This window comes from Tiliqua scincoides, chromosome 1 (assembly GCF_035046505.1).
Source record: "Tiliqua scincoides isolate rTilSci1 chromosome 1, rTilSci1.hap2, whole genome shotgun sequence".
Classification (NCBI taxonomy): Eukaryota; Metazoa; Chordata; class Lepidosauria; order Squamata; family Scincidae; genus Tiliqua; species Tiliqua scincoides.
In genome coordinates, this window is record NC_089821.1 from 98,666,571 (window position 1) to 98,673,926 (window position 7,356).

Below are 7,356 nucleotides of genomic sequence, written 5' to 3' on the forward strand. Positions count from 1 at the left end.
GGGGCATTTGGTGGGCCGCTGTGAGATACAGGAAGCTGGACTAGATGGGCCTATGGCCTGATCCAGTGGGGCTGTTCTTATGTTCTTATGACCTCTTACATGAGCTGTGGGACAAGTGTTCCCTCCACTGCTTGCTGTTTCACATCTGTGATGCAGCAGTGGCAGTGAAGGAAAGGCTAACCTTGCTTTGTGCAAGGACATTTATAGGCCTTGAGCTATTGCAAGACCTTCATTCATTCATACAAGTTTCATCTTTAATATATTTGTTTATGTAAATTTATTCAAATTTGAAATGTAAATTAATTTGGCCCCTGACACAGTGTCAGAGAGATGATGTGGCCCTCCTGCCAAAAAGTTTAGACACCCCTGGTATAAGCCTACAGCACCCGGTATTCCCAGGCAGTCTCCCATCTAAGTACTAACCAGGCCTGACCCTGCTTAGCTTCTGAGATCAGACAAGATCAGGCATGTGCAGGGTAACAGTTGCTGTCAGGTATAACCTAAGTATCCACAGATTTTTCTATCTCAAAGCTGATGAGAAGGGCCCTTTAAATTAAAGGAAAACAGTTGTTTAATAATGCCAGAGAGGGCAGCCTCTCCATCAATCCATTAATCATTCTCTCTGCAGGTTTCACTCCTCCATTCCCCCTGAGCACCCCCTAGTGAAAGAAGGCTAAATACAGAGGCGTAGCTAGTTCATTTGACACCCAGGGCCCATCAGTTTTTGTCACCCCATATGGCTTAATTAATTAAATATTAATAATTAATTAATTCAATTGTTTAATTAATTAATTCACTTTTTATACCACCCTTCCTCTAAGCAGCTCAGGGTGGTGTACATGGTTCCTCCCCTTATTTTGTCCACACAACAACCCTGTGAGGTAGGTGAGACAGAGATTGTAATAATCATGACATGGAATGAATAATAATAATGGCCAGAAAAACAAATGCAGTGAATATTTTCCCACAAGCAATGGATGGCATCAAATGGTATATAACATGATGGTATTATTCCTAAAAGCCACGATTTCCAGAATTTTGGTCACTAGGATGTCACACACACACACACACACACACACACCCCATGTCTCATTAGCCTTAAGGCAGTGGTTCTCAAACTTTTCACACTGGGACCCAGTTTTTAGAATGACAATCTGTCCAGGACCTGCCAGAAGTGATGTCATGGCTGGAAGTGACATCATCCAGCAAAATAAAATAATTATAAATAAAGTAAAGAAAAGCAGATAAATAAGGGGAAGTCAGCCCTGTTTCACCAAGTGAATTTTCTCTGTAGCCTGCCTGCAATAACACCCCCCACACACACACACACACAGATAAATCAGTGAGATTTTCAGCCCTCCCCAGTGCCCACTTTCCAGCTCAAGCCTCTGGTTTATTCTTTGGGGAGGGCTACCTTCTGGAGCATTTGTTGAGTTCCACTCTCATTAGATGGGGACCATGCAGCCAGCCTTGCATTTCCCTTTACCTGACCTGACCAGGAGCCAAGGCACATTTACTTACTCATGAGTAAACGCGAACCTGTGGTTTACTTTAGCTTTCCATAGGGCTCAATACATTCATCTGCTTGGAGGGAGGGACTTACTTCTTGGGTGTATTTTGGGGGCTGCTTTCATTGAATAGGAACCATTCTGGTGTCCTTGGATTCCTCTCAGCCTGCCCTTTTGGATGAACTATGGAAAGTTCACCTACTCGCAAGTAAACACGCAATATGGCTCAGTTTCATTTTCCATAGGGTTCAATGCATGTTTTGGTTTCTGGTTTTTTGGCCATAACTTTTGATGGAAAGTTTCAATCTGGTTTTCTGCATTGCATTCTGCTGGAACCTCCGCATCCAGCAGTATATGGCATGATGGGGTTACGCCTAACCTTCGCAATGTTAGCAGTGTTGGGGCATTTGTGGTGTTACACCCGCCCCAAGGGTGGTACCTGGGGCAGACCGCCCCCGCTAGCTATGCCACTGGCTAAATGGCAGCGTTATCACCTCCTCAATTCTTTCCCCCTTGCTGGGGCTCCTGGTGAAGGGAGGGATTGCTGCCTCCTAGTGTAGCCTAAGCGTCTGGAGAGAGACTAATGGCCTCTGTGTGCATTTCAAAAGGTCCGCAAGGCTGTTTTTAAATCACTGGAGCAGAGACTTTGTTTTTCAAATTGATTTGCTATAGTGCATTTTTTGCCATCCACTTGAGTTCTTGGAAGGAACCCTCGAAAATAATGAGTCTCAACCTATAGATGCCTCTGTTGCAGTTCCAAAGGCATGCTTCAGCAGGACCACAAAGAAAATCACAAACAAGGTTGGTGCAAGAACACAGCGCTGCTCCACTCCACTTTGGATGTCAAAGGGGTCTGATGTTGAGCCATCAAAGACTACAGTGCCCTTCATGTCCTCATGGAAAGACTGCTGAGGAGCCTGGGTGGATATCTGATCTTGGGGAGAATATTGAAAAGGCCATCACTGCTGACCAGGTCGAAAGCCTTGAGGCTTTCAAGGTCTATGAAGGCTATAAAGACCTGTCATTGTTCCCTGTATTTTTCCTGTATTTTTCCTATATTTCTCCTGCAGCTGCCTAAGGGAGAATACCATATCAGTGGTGGATCTGTTGGCTTGGAATCCACACTGCGATTCTGGGTAGACGCTCTCTGCAAGTACCTGGAGTACCTCCAGTGTGCAAAGCCTGGGTAAAGTAGATATGGAGGACAGACTGTTACCCATGCAGTAAACCCCCCTCTCCATGTGGCTGAAATAGCCCAATGGAAAGGCAGAAGCCAATACAGTTGGTTCCAGCTGCGTCGTAGGAGTTGCCTGTATACAGCCGCAAACTGCCTCAGGGACTCCGGCTCCAGATTTTGCCTTGAGGTTGACTCCTGAAGCCTTTTTCGATAACTGGATTTAGCCACAAGGCAGTGGAGGTTTGGGATCAGAGTTTTCCTTCTCTCAGATGAGCTACCTTCCCAGGCTAACAAGTCCCATCTACCTGGTGGCTGTTTAGTCGCCTCTTACGACAAGTACAGCCAAACTGAGGGCCTATTCCTATCCTCCAGCCCCTGGGGGAAAAGGGGGGAAAGGGAAAAGAATGACAACACCAGAAAAATTCTTGCTTTTTAATTAGAAGAAAATTAAAATAATTTTTTGTGACTTTATTTATTTGCAAGAAGCATTGCTTAAATACCAGCTCAAGACATAAGCACAACAGTAATAATGTTCAAAAAGAAATTTACACTTAGAGGCCAGCATACATCACTGTCTCTGCTATGTGGCACAGCCATTGCTCCTCAGGACCTGGCACTCCTCTGAATATGGGGAGGGGCTCCAGCAGCTTCTGCACCCCCATATAATAAATTATATATTACACACCCATATAATATGTAATTTATTATACCCCATGTAATAAATTATATATTACACCCCCAAATAGTATGTAATTTATTATACCCATGTCTTTACACCATTACACCATGTCCTCAGTCTTACTGAACACAATGGGCTTACTTTAGAGCAGGGGTGTCCAAAGTTTTTGGCAGGAGGGCCACATCAGCTCTCTGACACTGTGTCGGGGGCCGGGGGGGGGAAAAGAATTAATTTACATTTAAAATTTGAATAAATTTGCATAAGTTTACATAAATGAATATATTAAAGATGAACTTATATGAATGAATCAGGGTCTTGCAATAGCTTAATGCCTATAAAAGGCGTTGCACAAAGCAAGGCTGGCCTTTTCTTTGCTGCCACTGCTGCATCACAGATGTGAAAGAGCAAGCAGTGGAGAGGGCTCTCATCCCACAGCTCACACGAGAGGTCAAACAGTCGCCCTCACACTGAGAGAAGTTGCGTTGGGCCAGTGCGGGCTTCAACAAATCTCCGGAGGGCCATAGGCTCATTGAAGACTGGGGGCTCCCTGAGGGCCACATTGAGAGGCTTCGAGGGCTGCAAGTGGCCCCCGGGCCGGGGTTTGGGCACCCCTGCTTTAGAGTAACATAAATAACACCATTTTTAATAACCTCTATCCATCAGCTTTTATAGATATGCTAATGATAGTTCATTATGCTCATGCCTGTGACATTAAAGATTGTAAAGCAATGTCCCTAAGGAAAGTATATTGCTGCATTGTCAGGTCATTGGCCGGTCTAGTCCAATCTACTCTGATTGGTGGTGGTTCTTTCAGATCTTTCTCACCATTACTGCCTGAGATTAATTTTTAATTGAAGATCCTTTGCCCTGGGATTTTTTGCATGCAATGCATGTCCTCTAGCACTGAGCTGTGACCCATCCTCCTTAGACATTCCTGCTTGCCACAAATTTCTTGGGCCAAATGATGGCCAGTCTCAACCTTTTTCTAAACGTAAGTATTGTTAGAAAGTGTTGTTAGAATAGACAAAGTTACTTTTGTCTATTTTTGAGAAGTGAACAAGTGACTGATGGGAATTTTTTCTCCTGTTACTTAAAGCTGAGTATTGAAAGCAAAATCTTAACCAAGGGGAATTGTTCCTTCCAAAGGCCTAGTGACAGAAAGGTTTGAGCTAAAAGACTTTAAAAAAAAAAAAAAAAAGACATGACATACAACACAGTACTTAAGAGCATCTGCACTGGTCATCTGTCTGGTTCTTCATTGAAAGTTGATGTTTTACCGCATTGTTTTACGGTGAATGGTCCAGTCCCTATAGTTTTACTTGAAAGCATTTTCTGGTTAGAGTTTTGGATTTGACAAAAAGGTTGATCATCCCCTTTTAAAGGCTATGGTGGTCCCCTAATGGGCAATTTACCTTCAGGACTGTCTGAAATGAGTGCTTTAGCTGATCGTGTGAGAAACAGCAGTTTTGCTTTTTTGAATTTGGAGATATGGAGGGACAATGAGCTTGAGCACTGAGTTTGCTGAAGTACTTGGGTGTAGGTGCTCTCTCTCTCTCTCTCTCTCTCTCTCTCTCTCTCTCTCTCTCTGTGATACATAGCAGTAAATCTGCTCCTTTGTAGGATTGCCACTTTGCCTGTACTGATATGTGTAAATAAGGCAAATACTGCAGACATTTGGAGTCTCCAGTGCTCTCTCCTCCAAAAAGAAAAACTAAACCCAGGACAGCTGTCCTTGGAACTTCTCCGAGTAGTTAACAATATTTTATTTATAAAATGTATTTATAATTTGGACTTCCCTTCAAAGTTTGAATGTAACCCTCTAGCTCTGTGTCTAGTCACAGGCTGGTGGAACCACTTAGATAAGTTTGGCAGAGGTACCTGCATTGTGTGCTGAAACTTCAATCCCAGATTCAGTCTGTGGCACCTCCAGGTAGGTGTGGGAAAGACTCGGGTCTGAAACCCTAGAGAGCCACTGCTGGTCTTTCCTGAGTTAGATGGACTAGTGATCTCACTCAGTATTTTGTTTTAGTACATTTATATCCCACTTTTCTTCCATCAAGGAACTTAAGGAGGTGATCTATAACTCCTAACAACCCCCCCCCCCCAATCTGGAAACAGATCAGCCCTACACCTGGTTATATTCAGCAAGGAAGCCCTTCTTAGACCATATAATGTAAGGCAGCTTCCTATGTTCCTTGAAAAACTATTTGGAGGTACCGAATGACACATTTTGGACAAAAAACTATTTGGAGGTACTGAATGACACATTTTACAATATCGAAATGAAAAATGTTGGTTTTCTTTTTCCACTGAAGGAAAGGGTACAGTCTGAAGCTCTCTAAATATCCTCAAACTATGGTTACTTTGTGCTCCTGATCAGAATGTATCCTAGGAGGGCATATTTATTCTAGAGTGTAACATCTACTAACATTTGCACAATATAGGAAAAAACTTCTAACTTCAATTTTCAGTGGCAAAATTCATAACTGCAGAAATGCATCTCCAGTAGTGTAATTAATGGCAGAATCATCATACATTCACACACACACAAAAATAATTAATTTTGGCATTTCCTGGTTTATGCATGCTTGCTTTTAATTGTTTCCATTCAGGAGGCCTTTTACTGCTATACAAAATATACATACAGCAATCATTTATTTTCCAGATGAAAATTAATCAATTAGACATGCAGAGTAGCAATAACTGAAGAGGGCTTTTTGACGGATAATTCTGACTTGTCATTTCCGTGTTTTGAACGGTTTGTCCCTAAAATACACACTGCAAGAAATGGTAACTATCTTTATCATTAGCCTGAATGCTAATACCCTTCACAAATAATTACTATTTTGCACAGGCTATTTCTCTGCAAAGCTCATGAATTATCAAAGATCACATGCCCTCTAGTGGCAGACTACGGATTAGGAAAATCAACCTTTTGTTTTTCCTGTGTTTTGTTTTTTTTAAATGAAGCAAGACATTTTCAGCCTCCACTGAAAGTCTGACAGCACCCTACAACTTTTGGAAGAGAGAACCCTAGAGCTGTTCATGTTGTATGGAAGTCTTGGAAGGATGGCCTGGCAGGCATGGAGCCCTGGCAGAGCACATCTTTCTCCTACAATGTTTGAGAAGAGAGAATGTGAGGAGGAGAGGAAGGAAATAGTGTTAAAGTTTCTGCAAGAATCAGATGACTGGACATTACAATACCCTCCAGAGTCCTGCGGGCAGCATTGCATCCAAATTCCAACAGTGCTGACACTGAGACACCTTTCCATGTGTCAGGGTTGTCATGGCCAGGTTATCCCAGGTTATCCCAGAGAAGATATGTGCCAGGGAAGATATGTGCCAGTGTTGCCTGGCCTCTCATGTTTCTCCTCCCCCTTACATTAGATGGGCATAAGACACTGTGGTCATTGTGCTGGCACTGATGCAACGTCAACACAGTGTCTGAATAGAATTGGGCTGTAGGATTGCAAACCCTGAACCTATCTGGTCCAGATGTTAAGTTTTTGCTAATTTTCTTTGATGGGATATACCAGTGCATTGTGATAACGAGGATTTTTTAAAAATATAGCAGTGTACAGCTGAGATTAACTATTACAATTGACAATATTGCATTAAAAAACACAAATATCTGTCAGAGCTAAATGACAACTTTAACTGAAAGGTTACAAGCTTTCTATCAGTTCATCAAAGAGGAGCCTTGTCAACTGTTTATAATGCATGTAGCTTCCATTAGAACTCTGCAACGCTGATAAACAGCTTCATTGACTCCATTGGGAGATGTATTGCCTGTCATGGGTGAAACTTAGGAAAACAGTAATGAGAGTTCACATTTCAAGTGTCAGATGACAGCATCTGCAGGAGCAATGTCAAAAGGAGGCAAACAATATTTTTTGAGGGAGAGAGTTGAAGGGGTGTGAAAGAGTGATCACTCCTTGCAGTGTGTACAGTCAGCCCATTCTCGCCTGTGGCAAACGTGTTTTTCTGGGTAA

At 42.7% G+C, this 7,356-nt stretch overlaps 1 pseudogene; it reads right to left on the minus strand.

Moving 5' to 3' along the window:
- Positions 1-374: 374 nt before the first annotated feature.
- On the minus strand, positions 375-494 carry LOC136637285 (5S ribosomal RNA; annotated as a pseudogene).
- Positions 495-7,356: the final 6,862 nt, after the last annotated feature.